At 42.3% G+C, this 18,374-nt stretch overlaps 1 protein-coding gene across 1 annotated transcript in view; it reads right to left on the bottom strand.

The window, feature by feature from the left end:
- Positions 1-18,374, bottom strand: part of LOC109937398 (peripheral plasma membrane protein CASK) — a 183,038-nt gene that overhangs the window by 162,952 nt on the left and 1,712 nt on the right. The gene's annotated exons all lie outside the window — the stretch shown is intronic.

Raw genomic sequence — 18,374 nt, 5'->3', positions numbered from 1 at the left:
CAGGTCTGGAAATATCAGGTTTAACCTGGTGCAGAGTCTTCTCCCCATCAGCAACTTGGCTGGAGCTATCCCTGTTGTTGCATGTGGATGGTCCTATAATCAAACAGGAACCGGGACAGTTTGGTCTCAACTGATGTTGTATGCTGCTTCTTTAAGCCGGTCTTCAATGCTTGGACCACTCAATCTGGTGGACCGTTGAATGATGGATGGTATAGAGCTGTCTTTATGTGCCAAATGCCACTGGACTTCACGAAATATTCAAATTGCCTGCTGGTAAATTATGTCCAATTGTCCGTGACAAATACTTCCGGGAGTCCGCATATCACGAACGATGCTTGCAGTTTCTCAATTGTCATTCCGAGTTTGCTGAGTGAACTTTACGCACGTCCAACCACTTTGAATGGATGTCCACAATGACCACATTAAGCCCACGAAAGGACTGGCATAGTCGACATGCACGGCCATTCCCACAAATGTGGGGGTGCTGCTGCTGTCAATTTTTGGCTTTGTTGGCATTCTGGGCACTGCCCAACCAAAGCAGCTATATCAACATCCGATGCTGGTCACCAGACATAGCTTCTTGCAAGTATCTTCGTCTTGAAAACCCCTGGATGATCCTAGAGGAGTTCGGCCTAGAGGAGTAAAGGTGGCAACCTTTACTCAGGACAATCACCCTTGCTTCCCACAGTAATATGCCATCCTCTATGGTGATTTGGTCTCGCCAGGTCCAAAAAAGGTTCAGTCCTAGTTCCGATGGCCTTGATGTTTTGCCAATTAACACCAGCTGTTTCAGTTTCGTTAGGACGGGATCTTTTTGTGCCTACAATCGGCTATTGTCCGAGTGACTGGAAGGGTGTCCAGAAAGTTTAATACTAACAACGGACTCTTCCAGGTGGGACACACCAGTGGAGTATCTGCCAGTGGGAGACAGCTCAGGGCATCCGCATTGGCCACTTGGCCTCTCGGATTATGTTTTAACTTGTACTTGTGCGTGCTGAGAATAAAGGTCCAACGCTGAATTCTACTGGAAGCGACGGGCAGCTCCGCCTTGTCTTCCTTCAGTAGCCCGAGCAGGGGTTTGTGATCTGTCACTTTCTCACACCAAAGATGACTGCCAAACCTTCTCTATCTGGGCATACTTGTATTCGGCATCAGCCAAAGTCCAAGAAGCACACAGTATCAGACCTTCCTCTCCACTGGACCACTGGTCAGCCAGCACCATCGCGATACCTTATGGGGAGGCAATGCATGTCAGCACTACTTCTTGCTTCAGATCATAGCGGGCCAACAACTTCAATGACGAAGGCTGCATTTTCACTTCCCTAAAGGCTGCTTCTTGGCTACGCGACCATTTCCAAGTCTGACCCTTTTTCAATAGCTGGTGTAAGGGTGCCAAGAAGGAGGCCAGATTGCGTATGTGTAGGGATTACCTGTACCTGGTTATGTAAGGTGACCTGAACACACTAAGTGGCCCATGCCTGCTTACAAGATTGTAGACAGAAGCTAAGCAAAACTAAGCAGCCTGCTCACACAGTGAAATATAATGGTACCTTCGAACAGAACTGCTAGGTCAGTAAAAGAACGCTGTATGATACCATCTGAGACAGTTCTGACAAAAGGATGCCTTAGGACAGACAAATGACCAATTCCAGCTTTAGTAATGAAGGGATGATTGTCCCAGTAAATGAATAATGTCAGGTGCTAGATTAGGTCCTGAAGCAGCTGCAAGGATAACAGCTATTTACTACGAAATAATTTTACCTGTCTCTTTGAAGCTACCGTCTATATTAAATAGTTTCTCGCTAGAACTGCTTTAATCATAGAAGTTGGTTTCAATACATAACCAGGATATAATACAAGCCTTAAAAAAACATTTAACCATAGATGTAAAGAATTAACTAGCCTTAGGAGACACCTTCTCTTATGCCCTGAACAAGATAGACTGATCACAACCCATTAATTACAAAATGCTGACAGTAGAAGTAGTTGTATAACGTTACACTTATAATTAACTTTCTAACAGAAGTTAACCTTATAGCAATTAGTTAAAACTAACTGACAGTTTATTTTTACATTATGTAATTGGGACAGTGAGAAAATAAAAGGAGTAACTGAATGTGATAAAAGACAGCACCAAAATACAATGGGTAATAGAATTTGAACTGTCCTTACAGATAAACAAGCCTGAGAAAGATCCAAAGGAATATAGCCATTAAACTTTTTGGCATGCGAATGAATAGGATGCATTGGAAGATCCCAAGGCCGTGAAATTACAATGTCTGGCTAATGCCACAAGATAATGGGATGCTGGGGCTGTCCATGGAACGGCCCACCAATGATTAGGTATCCGACAGGATTGGGTATTTGAATTAAGGGAACGGACAGTGACTACGTTGTATTTGATTACTGTAACACAAAATGTATAAAAATGCTGTATTTCTTTGTGTAAAAGCAGAGGGTGTGTCATTGATCTATCTTCTGAAGCTAGATTTGGGAAAGATCCTTTGGCCCTCTCTCTGCATAAACTGGTTTCTGCTTGAATAAACATCTTCTACTTGCCTGAATCCTCCCTGCCTCCTGAGTCTTTGTCCTGTGTCGGGAAAAACGCTCCTACACATTGATGCTGTGAGCAGGGTGCCCTGTCTGAAGTTGGCACACCTTGGGCCACAGTCTGGGTGAGTATGTTTAGTTACTACCCTTTCTAGCTAGTGCGGCACTTGGTGGGGGGCTTCTGTAAGCCAGGGCATAAAACGAACTTTTAGATTGGAGCGAATACGAGACGCAGGATCAGGCATAGTGTAAGTGGGTGCCGGCACGAGAGAGCATGAAATAATATGACAGCGCGCGAAAGAAGGAAGAATGTTGCAAGTCCTGGTGCTATCATGTGCAAAAATAAGAAAAAAGGCGAATTTAAAAAAAAAGTGAAATTAAAGAAAAGCAAAATAAGAGGGACAAAGTAAAAGAACGAAATAATAGGAAAAACAGTGAAATAAGAGAGAAAAGAAAACGAAACATAAAAAAGACCAGAAATCTCTGGCAAGAGAAGCGCAAGGTAGGAAAAGAACAAGGGTCTGGGAAATAATAAAACAGTAATATAGAAACAGCCACAGCTGGGAGACAGCCTGGGAAGTGGCAGAGAAGGATTGTGGAAAAATGGACTGGGGTCCAGACTGGTCCATTCTACAGTGTGCAGAATCATGCTGAAATAGCTACATAGTGTTCATAAGTAACAAAGAGAGCGAGCGAGATGGCTCTCAGTGCTGGTTCACTGAATCTTGTAGAGGTGCTAATTCTTTGTGGTCTGATTTGAATGCACCTTTGTTTGTTGATTGCTAAATGTTGTCTGGTGCAATTTGTGTGTTTTTGCTCCCTAGAGCTTGAGATCTGGGGATGTTTTGAACTTAGTTTGCATTTTGGGAATGTGTGATAATTTAAATGTGTAGTGTGCCTGTGTAAGTGTGGGACATGTATGGTTAATGTGATGTCCATTTAAGAAAATCTCAGTGGTTGTGTCAAGCAGAAGTCTATAACAAAACGTTGATTTAAAAGGTTAGTTTGTAAAGCTTGGTCAAAATTTATCTTTTAGAATTGGCTCTGTATTGTGTTTGCACTTTGACTAAGTTTTAATTTCAGAAATTACCATGTTTGGAATTTAATTTACTGGCCAGAAATGAATGTCCAAAAACTGTTTTAACACGAGTGAATCTTCAAATCCAGATAAGGTTTGCTCATTGTAAAAGGTACTGATGTGAAAGCATGCAAATGATAGGAAATTTGGAATCTTGGGAATGCAATTCCCTTTGAACAAATTTCATGTTCTAAAATCTTAGAAAGCTGATTGACGAATTAGAAAAGGCAAACTTAATAGAGGAGGTGGTTCAATACTAATTAAACCATTCTGCTTGACATGGGATAGATGGATACTTTCTTAGAAATTTTTATTATGATATTTTACTGCTAATTTTACGGGATGAAGTAATCTGTGGATAGAGAGCTGGGGGATAAAAAAAACAAACACAGATTAATAAAGTACACAACTGGGCTATGAAAGCAGAAAATAACCAAGGGAATATTAAGAAAGTAGCAGTTGTTACAGGGTGTTGTTGGCAGGACTCAACCAGCCACCCTCAGCCAACAGATTGAAATAAAAATTGCAGATTGTGTGATCAATGTTTATATAGAAGTGTAAAAATACTGAAGGTAGTATATTAGGAATGAATTTGCTGGAACAATTTGGAGCTGTAATTAACATACGAGAAGCGAAAATTGATTGGGATTGCCAGTTTAAAAATTTAGAAGGTCAAGGATTGAATGCTTCCTTCAGAGCATTTGTGCTGCCACAGTTGAGTGGGAATGGGGATCCCTATCATAATTTAGCAAATGACGTGCCCCAAATTATGGGCAACCACCAAAACCGAGTTTGGGAGATGAGATATAAAACTGATTGAAATACCTGGAAATGTACACCCACCTAAAAGGCAGTACCCTGTCATGCCTGAAGCTATTGAGGCAGTTAAATAAATTGTGAAAAATTTGGAGAAACAAGGAGACAGACATGATCGTATCCCCTTCTTTGAAGCAGAAAGAAGACAGAAAGGGTTGAGTTAAGGAAGGGCCATTAGAGGGACCAGATGTGAAATGCATGTTTGTAGATGGGGTGCAGAAGTATTATGATGGTCGGGCCCGGACAGGGAGGGTCGTGGTTAATTTGAAAGAGCTTTTAGCAGGAGAGAGAATAGAAGGATGTCACTCGCCTAGGTAGCTGAACTAAAAGCACTTTCTCCAGTCCTGAGGTTAGGAAGGGGACAAAAGGGTTAACATCTGTATAGACAGTAGGTACGCCTTCGGTATAGTCCATGACTACATGATGAAATGGGCAAGGCGATGTTACGTCACTTTGAATAGTACTGTAATCCAGCATAATAACCTAGTCGAGGACCTAGTGGCCGCAGCTATTGAAGAAGCAGCAGTAATTAAAATAAAAGCAACCAGAAAATTCGAACACCAGAGCAGAGACGGAATAGTTATGCAGATAGCGCAACGAAAACAATGTTAAAACAGGAAGTGATAACGATAGCAGCTGTGAGACAGCATGAAGCCAAAGATGATGAATGGAACATTTTAAGTTTACAAGCAGCAGCTAGTTCAGAAGAAAAAGCAGAATAGATTAAAGGCGGGGCAGCGTTAAGAGCTGATGATATTTGGAGAAAGGATGGCAAAATGGCAGCCCCCACATTCTGCCAGCAGATGTTATGCAATGTTACCATGATTAGTACACATAGGGAGAAATAAAATGATACAGCTGATATCTAACCACTGGTGGTGGAAAGGAAATGGGAAAAGACATTGCCAAATTTTGACAAGATGCACTGCACATGCACAGACCGAATCAGAAGGAATTAAAATTAAAATGAGCCATCAGCCCCATCGAAGGGGGCCATGGGAACACAATCAAATGGATTTTATAGGGCCACTCCCACAAAGACAGAATAAAAAATTCTGTCTGGTCATGGTTGACCTGTTTACCAGATGGGTAAAAGCTTTCTCCACAAAAGACTATACTGCAACCTCAGTGGCAAAAATACTGGCAGCAGAAATACTACCTAGGTGTGGGGGGGCGCGCGCATCCTCGTACTAATAGATTCAGACAAAGGGACCCGCTTCACTGTCCAGTGCCTGAAGAAATGCATGTAAACTACTGGGAATAACACGAAAGTATCATATCCCCTACCATCCCCAAGCTCTGTGGATGGTAGAGAGGATGAGTAAAACACTGAAAAATGGTCTGACCAAGGCAATGATAGGAGAAGGGGCTAAATGGGCCCATTCCCTACCAGCCATTCTGATGAAGAGCAGTGCCCTCTAGGACCACCGGACTAACACCCTTTGAACTCATGACAGGACAAGCAATGATACTCCCGCAGGACCTAATCACAGGGGGAGCAAAACTGACTAACAGCAAGGGACAAGTCTGAGATTACATGAAATCCATCTCCAAGCATGTACACATACTCCATGAACAGGCATGAGACCAGCAGTTTGTCAAGGATCGGACACCCAGGACGAAAAGAAATGTCAGCCCCAGGATCAAATGCCCTGGTAAAAATAATCCCAAGCAAGGGAGCCTTGTCCCCCTGGTGGGACAGACCTCATGAGGTAATATTAACAGGTAACAGAAACGCACTTATTAATATGAAAATGGAATCGGTAAATGGAGACATCCCTACACAGCTAAGAGTATATAATGGTTAATGGGGTGACTGTCCAGCTTGCTAGTCTGATATGCTCTCTCTCTTCAACCCCTCTTGCAGGTTTTAGAGGACCCTTATCTGTGTACGCCAACAAACAGCAGGAGCAGGATCCTCAACCCTAGGACAACAACCGGAACAGATTAAGGTCGCATGTAAATATATGTGACGCAGTTGCGCAATAAAGACTGTGATTGAGAACATTGCTGAAATTAACGTGAGTATGAAAATGCTAATCCTCTGTGGGTTCCTCTTACTTTTGATCCCATTAGAGGCTGATAGGCGAATGGTGAAGAGGATTTTGAATGTTAATACATGTGATAATTATAAAAATGTATGGCATAATGTTTCCAATTGCTGGGTCTGTACCCATGCCCCCATACACGCTAAGGGAGGGATACTAATGTGACCTATCCCCGTTAATGCTTCAGAATTAGCTGAATGGGTATTAAGACAGAACAGCTCAAAACAGGGAGATAGAGATGGGCATTCTACCAGTAGTGGAAAGTACTTAGTAAAAACTGACCGAGATAGGGCCTAATGGAAATCAGCAGGGTATAACCTGAACACCTTTACAGGAAGGTACCAACCCAACTACATGACCTCATGACCACCGCCCCTTCATCACACTGAATAACACATCAGGGATAGGGAGACCCGACAGCTTGATCTGCCTGACGGGAATTGAAAACAAAGGAGAAGAAACACCCATGGGATTTAGCAACTGCACCCAGAGTTAACACTTCCACAGACCCTCTCCCAGGACACATCAGGGCACTCTTCCTGACCATGGGATCACTAAATGCGTCTCTCCTCATGCACGGTGGCCCTAGCCTCCTGACCTTCAGGAACCTCACGAGTTACAGAATGCTGGTATCCCAAGATTATTACCCGATTTATCCTGTACAACGGCACCTACTTTGTGTGTGGACACACAGCCTATGCCTGGCTACCCCCAACTTGGACAGGGTCATATTACTTGGCCTACATGGTACCGTTCATATGCCACATGCTGATGGTGCCAGAACAACACAAACGAGCAATTTCAGGAGCAGATAGGCTCCTCTCCTCTCCATATTCTTACCCTGGTACAGCACAGACAAGTTATCCAAAAAATCTATAAATTTGGCTAGAGTCTTAGAGCAAGTGGACAACAACAACTCATGAGCTTTGAGCAAAATAAATGCAGAAATGGTCACCATATGAACTATGGCATTGCAGAACTGAATTGCCCTCGACATGACGTCAGTCGAGAAAGCAGAGACAGGTGCAGTCATCGGAAAAGAGTGCTATACATACAGCCCCAATAATTCAGAAGCAATTACTGATCTGGCCGACCGTATGCAAAAAGAAATGAATAAACTCAAACAACCTCCCTCTTCAACCCTACGGAGCTGGGTGAAAGGGTGGCTGTGATCCCTTGGGACTTCCATTGTACAGGAAATGGTGATGTTTGTTGTAGAACTGTTCGTATGTTACAATATTTTTGTCTTGTAAAATGCATTATGACCACGATAATGAAGAAGATGACTGCTGAAGAGCCATGGACCAAGGAGGTGGCCCTATTATGCACCATCAAACCAAGAGACTACTAGTGGAACAGCAAAGACCACCTCATCAAACAATGGTAAGAGGATCATGGATGCAACATTACTTGGTGAAGAATACTCTTGGAATTTGATTTGGACTTTTTCAACTCTGATTTGGACTGCTTGAATTAATAGTGGCCCTGTGGCCATCATTTGGCTTAGGGCCAAAGGGCAGATCTGTAGGGGGTGCCCTGTACCTGGCTATGTAAAGTGACTTCCATGCCTGCTTACAAGATGGCAGACAGAAGCTAAGCAAAACTAAGCAGCTTGCTCACACAGTGAAATATAGTGGTACCTTCGAATAGAACGGCTCGAAGATCAGTAAAAGAACTTTGTATGTACCCATCCGAGACAGTTCTGAAAAAAAGGATGCCTTAGGACAGACAAATGACCAATTCCAGCTTTATTAATGAAGGGATGATTGTCCCAGTAAATGAATAGTGTCAGGTGCTAGATTAGATCCTCAAGCATCTGCAAGGATAACACCCATTAATTATGAAATGCGGACAGCAGAAGTAGTTGTATAACGTTACACTTATAATTAACTTTCTAACAGAAGTTAACCTTATAGCAATTAGTTAAAACTAACTGACAGTTTATTTTTACATTATGTAATTGGGACAGTGGGAAAGTAAAAGGAGTAACTGAATGTGATAAAAGACAGCACCAAAATACAATGGGTAATAGAATTTGAACTGTCCTTACAGATAAACAAGCCTGAGAAAGACCCAAAGGAATATAGCCTTTAAACTTTTTGGCATGCGAATGAATAGGATGCATTGGAAGATCCCAAGGCCATGAAATTACAATGTCTGGCTAATGCCACAAGATAATGGGATGCTGGGGCTGTCCATGGAATGGCCCACCAATGATTAGGTGTCCAACAGGATTGGGTATTTGAATTAAGGGGAAGGACAGTGACTACGTTGTATTTGATTACTGTAACACAAAATGTATAAAAATGCTGTATTTCTTTGTGTAAAAGCAGAGGGTGTGTCATTGATCTATCTTCTGAAGCTAGATTTGGGGAAGATCCTTTGGCCCTGTCTCTGCATAAACCGGTTTCTGCTTGAATAAACATCGTCCACTTGCCTGAATCCTGCCTGCCTCCTGAGTCTTTGTCCTGGGTTGTGAAAAACACTCCTACAGTATGAATTTTCCACAGTAATTCACTAACCCAGGGAATGACGTAAGCTCCAGTACAGATGTGGGAGTCGGGGCTCCACCCTCACTTTCTCCTTCACCACGTGTAACCCAGTTTTATCGACTCTGTAGCCCAAGTAGGTCACTTGGGGCACTTACAATACACATTTTTCCCTTCTAAGGCATATGCCTGCCTGGGATAAACATTTAAGCACTATGTCCAAGTTCTCTTTATTGGTCTTCCTGTTCTTAGTACGTCATCCAGATAAATAGCAATCTGGGGTAGTTGTTGTAAAATGTTCTCCGTGGTCCGCTGGAAAAGAGCGCTGGCTAATGACACCCCAAATGGCAGTCTTATATTATGACATAAATCGTTATAGGTATTAATTGTAGGGGAGGCAATGGCCCAGTGCTGGACTGTTATTCCAGAGACCCAGATAATGTTCTGGGGACCGGGGTTCGAATCCTGCCATGGCAGATGGTGGAATTTGAATTCAACAAAATATCTGGAATTAAGAATCTAATGATGACCGTGAATCCATTGTTGATTGTCGGAAAAACCCATCTGGTTCACTTATGTCCTTTAGGGAAGGAAACTGCCATCCTTACCTGGTCTGGCCTAGATGTGACTCCAAACCCACAGCAACGTGGTTGATTCTGAACTGCCCTCTGGGCGATTAGGGATGGGCGATAAATGCTGTCTAGCCACTCAGCGACCCACTCATCCCGTTAATAAATAAAAAAGTTATCATCCTTTTTGTTCCATTCATCATATCCCTTTTTCAGCAGAATAGAACCCATCACATTTCCATCTTTCTTCAGTTCTGAAGAAGTGTCATATGGAAACCTTCATTTTGTTTCTCTCTTCATAGATGCTGCCCGACCTGCTGAGTTTCTTTCACACTTGTTGTTTTTGCCTGCCAACGTCACATTCTTCTGTTGCAACTGAGGAAGACTCTGCACTAAATCATTGACAATAGCCTACCCTATGGCCCACCACTCTCTGCAATTCTTTTGCATTGGTGTTATGTCAAACACCCTCTCACTTCTGAATTTAATGCTATTGTCATGTGCCATCTAAACGTCTAAAAATTAAAAGCATTTGGATTAAAAGGGACAGTGGTAGTGTGGATATGACATTAGCTAAAAGACAGAAAGCAGAACTCTGGCACAAATGCTTGCTTGGAGGATAATGTACACAGTTGTTTGCAGGGAATAAGTACCACCATTACTTTTGGTATATACATTAATGACCTGGTTTTGCATGTATGCAAGACTTGGGCAGAAAATTTAAAATTCTGCAGAAGAAATTGGAAATGTAAACACAGTAAGGCTTTAGGAGGTCATAAACCGGTGAAATAGACTGACATAATTTCAACGTTGAGAAGTACGAAGTGATACATTTTGGCAGGAAGAATGAAAAGATGCAATATGAACTAAAGGACACATTTTGAATGGATGTGGTACAGAAATACTGGAACAAAAAACAGAAGTTGCTGGAAAAGCTCAGCAGGTCTGGCAGCTTCTGTGAAGGATAAAACAGAGTTAATGTTTCGGGTTCGGTGACTGAAGAGCTCTGAGGAAGGGTCACTGGACCCGAAACTTTATTAAACTTACAGAGGAGAAAGAAAAGCAAAAATATTTCACAACATATTTATAAAACATTGATCAAGCCTCAGCTGGAGTAATGCTTTCAATTTGCAGTTTTTAAGAAGCCTGTTAAGACATTAGAAGGGTTGCACGAAAGATTGAATATAATTCTACCAGGAATGAGCAGCTTTGGTCATATGGAAAGACTCAGAGAAGCTGCAAGTTTACAATCCAAGGGTTCTGATAGAGCAATGAAGAAGTTGCTTCCAATGGCAGAAGATTGGTAGCCAGTGAATTCAGATTTAGACTGATTGGAAAAAGAAGCAGAGATAACACAAGGGAAAAAAAAGGCTGTTGTGAACTGGAATGCACAGCCTGAAAGTGTGGTGGAAGAAGACTCAAACTTAATTTTCAAAATAGAGTTAGATTATCACTGAAAGGAAAAATGGATTAGACTTCTAAGAGTAGGGAGAGTGGGGTGAGTTGGATAACTTGATTCAATACTTGGCACAGATAACAAGGTGTAGAGTTGGATGAACACAGCAGGCTAAGCAGCATCACAGGCGCAGAAAGGCTGACATTTCGGGTCTGGACCCTTCTTCAGAAATGGGGGAGGGGAAGGGGATTCTGAAATAAATAGAGAGGAGGAGGCGGATGGTAGATGGATAAAGGAGCAGATAGGTGGAGAGGAGATGGACAGGTCAAGGAGGCAGGAATGGAGCCAGTAAAGGTGAGTGTAGGTGGGGAGTTAGGGTGGGGGTTGGTCAGTCAAAGGAAGACGGACAGGTCAAGGAGGCGGGGATGAGGCTGGTAGGTTGGAGGTGGGGTGGGGGTTGAGGTGGGAGGAGTGGATAGGTGGGAGAAAGGACAGACAGGTCAGGGAGGTGGGGATGAGCTGGGCTGGTTTTGGGATGCGGTCGGGGGGGCAGGGAGATTTTGAAGGTTGTGAAGTCCACATTGATACCATTGGGCTGCAGGGTTCCCAAGCAAAATATGAAGTGCTGTTCCTGCAACCTTCGGGTGGCATCGTTGTGGCACTGGAGGAGACACAGGATGGACATGTCGTCCAAGGAGTGGGAGGGGGAGTTGAAGTGGTTCGCGACTGGGAGGTGCAGTCGTTTGTCGTGAACCGAGCGTAGGTGTTTCACAAAGCAGTCTCCAAGCCTCCACTTGGTTTCCCCGATGTAGAGGAGGCCACACCGGGAACAGCGGATACAGTATACCACATTAGCAGATGTGCAGGTGAACATCTGTTTAATGTGGAAGGTTTTGTTGGGGCCTGGGATGGGGGTGAGGGGGGAGGTATAGGGGCAGGTGTAGCACTTCCTGCGGTTGCAGGGAAAAGTGCCAGGGATGGTGGGGCTAGTGGGGAGTGTGGAGCGGACAAGGGAGTCACGGAGGGAGCAGTCCCTCCGGAAGGTGGATAAGGGTGGGGAGGGAAAAATGTCCTTGGTAGTGGGGTCAGATTGCAGGTGGCGGAAGTGGTGCAGGATGATGCGTTGGATCTGGAGGTTGGTGGGGTGGTACGTGAGGATGAGGGGGATTCTGTTTTTGTTGTTATTGTGGGGAGGGGGTGTGAGGGATGAGTTGCGGGAAACACGAGAGATGCGGTCGAGGGCGTTTTCGACCACTATGGAGGGGAAGTTGTTGTCCTTGAAATAAGAGGACATCTGGGATGTCCGGGAGCAGAATGCCTCATCTTGGGAGCAGATGCAGCGGAGGCGAAGGAATTGGGAATAGGGGATGGCATTTTTGCAGGAAGGTGGGTGAGAGGAGGTGCATTCTAGGTAGCTGTGGAAGTCGGTAGGGCTTGAAATAGATATCGGTTTCCAGATGGTTGCCAGAGATGGAAACAGAGATGTCCAGGAAGGAGAGAGAGGTATCAGAGAAGGTCCAGGTGAACTTAATGTTGGGGTGGAAGGTGTTAGTAAAGTGGATGAACTGTTCGAGCTCCTCGTGGGAACACAAGGCGGCGCCAATACAGTATCTGAAGAAGGGTCCAGACCCGAAACGTCAGCTTTCCTGCTCCTCTGATGCTGCTTGGCCTGCTGTGTTCATTCAGTTCTACACCTTGTTATCTCAGATTCTCCAGCATCGGCAGTTCCTACTATCTCTGAATCAATACTTAGCGCAGCTTGATTTGTCAAACGGCATCCTTATGTGCTGCATCAGTAAGAATAAAAAGCAGTTTTGGAGAATTTAATGGGACTGAGCATTGACAAATCTCTGGGACCCAATGATCTACATTTCAGAATGTTGAAAGTGGTGGCAATAGAGGTAGCCTGTCCATTGATGACCATCTGACTGGTGGGAGATTAAACTAATTTGGCACAGGGATGGGAAATAGAGTGGTGGTGCCATTGGAGGTGAGCACAGACAAACATAGAAGCAAAGCAAATCAGTGCGGACTTGGCTGAGCCTATACAGTCAAATTAAAACACAAGGAAGTGAAGCTGGGTACCATTTATTTTAATGCATGGCATTGTTAACAAGGCAGATGATTTGAGGCAAGTGATTACGCATGGCATACAATATCATTGCTATCACAGGGACATGGTTGAGGGTGGGTAAGGCTAGTAGCTCAATACTGCAAAGTATAGAGTCTTCAGGTGAGACGGGGCAAGTGTAAAAGAATGGGTGGTGTCACAATATTGATGAAGGCGTCAATTACAACAATAAAGAGGGATAATATCTTAGTTGTTTCCTCAAGTAAAGCCAAATAGGAAGAACTTAAACACAGAAAGGTGGCAATCATATTATCAGGAGTGTACAATAGACCCCTGAACAGTCAGGGAGTGACAGAAGGACAGATGTATCAGCAAATTTCAGAGAAGTCTAATAATAAAAGGCATAACAACAGTAGGGGATTTCAACTTCCCCAATATTAAAATGCGATAGACAAGATGTGAAAGATATGGGGGAGGGGTGTGGGGGTGCAGAATTTCAAAACATGTCCCTTTTTGAGATCTTCAGAAGGCAGCTAATAGAAAGTCATACAAGAGAGGGCGTGATGCTGGGCCTAAGTTTAGGCAGCAAAGCCAGGAAAATGGTAGAAGCGTCAATCTGTAACTCAGTAAGATTTAAGGTTGTAATGGAAAAAAATGAACCAGAAATAATGGTTATGAACTGGGGCTATATGATAATATGGAATTTGGCCAAAGTGGGCAAGGCGGAGCTACAAACAAAGAATACAGCACACTAAGCTTGCACCGACACACAGCGCCTTTCTAAACTAAAAGCGTTTTGCCTCTAAGTAGCTGTATCCCTCTATTCCCTGCCTATTCAGATATCTGTCAATGTGCCTTTTAAATGTTGCTATTGAATCTGCTCCTACCACCCCCACTGACAACGCATTCCAGGCAATTATCACCTGTGTGAAAAACCTGTTTCCCACATCTCCTTTAAACATTCCTCCCTTTCACCCTGAACCTATGTTCCCTAGTAATTGACAATTCTAGTCTGGGAGAAAGATTCTGACTCCTCCATGCCTCTCATAATTTTGTAAACATCCATCAGGTCACCCCCTCAGCATCCAATATTCAAGTGAAAACCACCCAGGTTTATCCAATCCCGCCTCATAGCTCATACTCTCCAAACCATACAACATCCTAGTAAACCTCTTCTGTATCCTCTCCAGAGCCTTTGCATCTTTCTGGTAGTGGGGGCCACTAGAACTGTACACCTATTCCAAACGTGGCCTAATTAAAATTCTATACAGCTGCAACCTGACTAAACAATGGAAATTGCCTCTTTTTGCACTGTAGGGGATTCTCCGAATCTAAACAACCAGTCTTTGGTTTCTGTGACAATACCACACCATAGTCACAGATTCCATTCTTCTTCTGGGCATTTTCTCCTGCTCAATGAGACTGTTTGGAATCTTACTATTTCTTTGATCTCAGTTGAACTCTTCAATCATGTATGTTCTTTAAAAAAGACTGCTAAGTTCCACCTTTGTCCCAGCCTGTCTCAGCCTATTTTCCATTTAAAGCCTCATTCATTCCTTTTCAATTCCAGATTCAATTATTGCAATGCCCTCCTTGGCAGTTTGCAAGAATGTACCAGCCATGGTCCTCCAGAGTGTTTAATGGCTGCTGTGCAATTTTTGGCAGTTTTGCAAGAATAGTTTTGCCCAGCTATCAGTGCCTGATACATAGGCAAAGGAAGATTGTATACAGATTGTATCAGTGCATATATAAAAAAAATCTTGCATCCCATTCTCCCCTAAAAATAGCTCAGTATTAACAACCCACATCACAAGAATTTAAAAAATTAGGAATGGTTTGATTTTCAACGTGTGCATTCAGGACCTTGTAATTATGACTTATATGCTCAAGTCAATTTAAATAACAAGATCACGTTCTTAGATCTGTACAAATTATGATTTCTAATGAATACACATCAGTTGGCCAAGTTATAAATTGAAGATTAAATCTGGTTCCATAACAAAATTTCTTTCCTAAAAGAGATTAGTCAACCAGATGGGTTTTTATAACAATTGACAATAGATTAATGCAGCCATGGAACCAGCTTTCTGAAAAAAAAATCAAGATTTCTTTTGTTTTGTTGAGTTCAAATTTCACCATTAGCCATGGTAGGATTCAAATCCTTGTCCTCAGAAAATTAGTCTGGGGTTCTGGATTACTAGTCGAGTGATACTAAGCCACCGCCCCCCATGAACAAATAATGATTAAAAAATCTTGCAAAATAAGTCTGACCAACAATTAAGTGCAGAATAATTTGCATGAGGTTCATAAGCTTTTATCAGATTCTACTTAAAACAATATATTTGCAAGAAATTTAAGTTAATTGTTAACAATCATTCTGACAATATCCTGATTATGACGAGCTGTTCAAAGAAAGTCTCTGAAACACATCAGTTTGTGTCAGGAATTAATTACATGAAAACAGCATGAAAAGTAATTTTATCTCCTCAGTACCATGCCTGTGAAAGGAGAGACAGTGAAATTTACACACACAAAGGCAGACAATTTATGTAGAATGAAATGCCTTAAATACAGAAACAAGTAGATACCTACTTTCTGCAGCTAGCAGTCCTAGTAAGTGGGCAGCATTTGGGTAAATAACAAACAGTAAGAGTTTTTCAAACTAGAAACATAGTTATGAGCAAACTCTCATTCATTTGAAACTGAAAAGGAGCTGATTTAGGTCTTTGGTAAATCATTTCAGGATCGAAGCCATTATTCGTCAAACAGTGAAGGCCTTAGTCAAGTGTTGTCCAATACACCAAACATGTGGCTAATTGGGAATTTAGAAATAAATTTTTGATTTCTGATTAGTAAATTGAATATGAATAATGGACACTGCTGTCAATACATATGTAGACATGATGTATGCATGAGCACTGACTGATAAGATGTTAAGATGAAAAGCAAAATTAATGTGTCCCCTTTTTAAAACCTCGTAAATACTTTATTTTCTTGGTTATTGCATATTTATTAACTAAATTTGGACACACGAAGCACATTTAACTGCATTGTTTAGTGTTGGTTTCCCTAACTCTGAGCCACTGGCTCCACAGGTGTGTTAATAACATCTCTGAGCAAGTTGATTGAAAATCCATGAGCGCGATACACTTCCACTAAAATTAGCGTATGTGGCCAATACCAGTATCACCATAGACAGACTTGTGGCTAATTTGAAATTTCAATTGAATAATGTTGCTTTAAATCAATTTTCCTTGGACATAATTTTAGTTGGCTTTTTAACCAATCTACTGACTGATCAGATCCAATAATAGAAGCTAAATTATTTGTATAAAATCAACTCCAACAGAACACCAATAAAGAGTTTAAACAAACGACCAACATTAATTTCCTGGAAATCACGTTTTTTACTCCCAGATTTAAATCCTGACATAAGGTTAAACGCAATGCATGGTTCACAAAACAGCGATTGTTTGCGCACCTCCATAACATATCAAACTTGAAAAGGGTTCAAGAAAGATTTACATGGATGCTGCTGGGGTTGGAGAGTTTGAACGATGGGGAGAGACACAGTAGACAGGGGCCATTTTCCCTGGAGCGTTGGAGGCTGAGGGGTGACCTCACAGAGGTTTATAAAATCATGAGGGCCATGGATAGGGTGAGTAGCCAAGGCCTTTTTCCAAGGCAGGGAAGTCCAAAACTAGACAGCATAGGTTTAAGATGAGATGGGAAAGATTTAAAAGGGACCTGAGGGGCAACTTTTTCATGCAGAGTGTGATGCATGTATGGAATGAACTGCCAGAGGTGGCGGTGGTGGCTGGTACAATTACAATTGTTAAAACACACCTAGATGGGTACATGAATAGGAAGTATTTAGAGGGAGAAGGGCCAAATGCTGGCAAATGTGACTAGATCAATTAGGATATCTGATCAGCATGAGTTGGACAGAAGGGTCTGTTTCCGTGCTGTACAACTCTGACTCTATAAGTGTGTTCAAATGTTACCTAAGGCTTGATGAAAAATGCATTAGGCAACACTGAATGTCTACCTTTATATCAAGATTGGTATCAGTGACAATTAATGGACAAATATGGATCAAATAGGATATGGGAAATAAGGGATGAGAAAAGAAATTAGCAGTTATAACTTTTCAAGTTATATCATATATTGATAATCATTTTTACCATTAGAATAGCATAACTATTACATTACAATCTCAAAACAGGACACTTTAATTATTACAACTGGAAATACAAATATTTGCCATTGAATTGATCAGAAATTAAAATGACAAAAGTATTCTTAAAGGGATGATCAAGCAAAATGGTACTACTTACACATTTCTATAAATTGTGAGTGACTCACAGCCAACTGTCACAGCATTTTGTCACACAATTGCAAGTTACTTTTGAAAGACAACATAGCCTAAGTTAGTTTAGTGTGCACTATTACTCAAACCTAAATTGCACGTCCGCAGGAAGTAAAACAGCGATAACCATCTATTTACAGACCTCCAGATAAAATACTGTAAAATGAGTACTGAGATCTGTATATATGAATGCATATATATGAAGGCAACAAGTTTGAAAATATGCATTTTATATTTGCAAATTTCAAAATGTAAATTTGCAATTTGGATGAGAGCTATAAAATTTAGCTCAACGTGGCAAAGTGGAGTGGGAAGGGAAGGCAGCATGTTGGAGGGGATGAGGAAACATCATATTAGAGAAGGGAAAGGGATACTTTGTGGCACAGTGGGGGAAGGACTTAAAAACAGTAGGGAGGAACTGGGGATATGCAGTGGTAGTGAGGGGGTGGGGGATACGCTGGAGGATAGGAGATATCCTATGATAGAGAGGAAGGAGGGATACGCTGTGGTAGAGAAGAAGGGAAATACACCCCTTTAAGAGGAAAGGAGGTCACTGCACAGTGAAGGAGGAGAAAAGGAAGAGACTCTGTAGCAAAGAAAAAAGTATGATGCTACAGAAGAGGCAGAGGGGCAGATGATGACGGTGAAGGCAGGGTGAGGAGTGAAGTTGATAGGCACAAAGGATTGGAGACAAAGGGTAAGAAAGTGGGATAGAGGGGTTGAGAGAGAGAGAGGGTAGATGACAAATTGTGATGAGGAGCTGGGAAAGAGATGTTCAAAAATGGAAGGTATCAGGTACTTAGAAGGGAAATTATTTCAAGATGAACATAGAAGGCAGTGATACATGCAAAGGAATGAAGGGTCTGTTGTTTGTAGATAACACAGTGTGGAGCTGGAGGAACACAAGGAGGCCAGGCAGCACCTGAGGAGCAGGAAAGTTGTGAACTTTCCTGCTCCTCTGGTGCTGCCTGGCCTGCTGTGTTTCTCC

The sequence above is a fragment of the Rhincodon typus genome, chromosome 11 (assembly GCF_021869965.1).
Source record: "Rhincodon typus isolate 14 chromosome 11, sRhiTyp1.1, whole genome shotgun sequence".
NCBI lineage: Eukaryota > Metazoa > Chordata > Chondrichthyes > Orectolobiformes > Rhincodontidae > Rhincodon > Rhincodon typus.
Note: the sequence above shows the minus strand (reverse complement) of the source record. Positions and strands in the feature narration are given on the sequence as shown.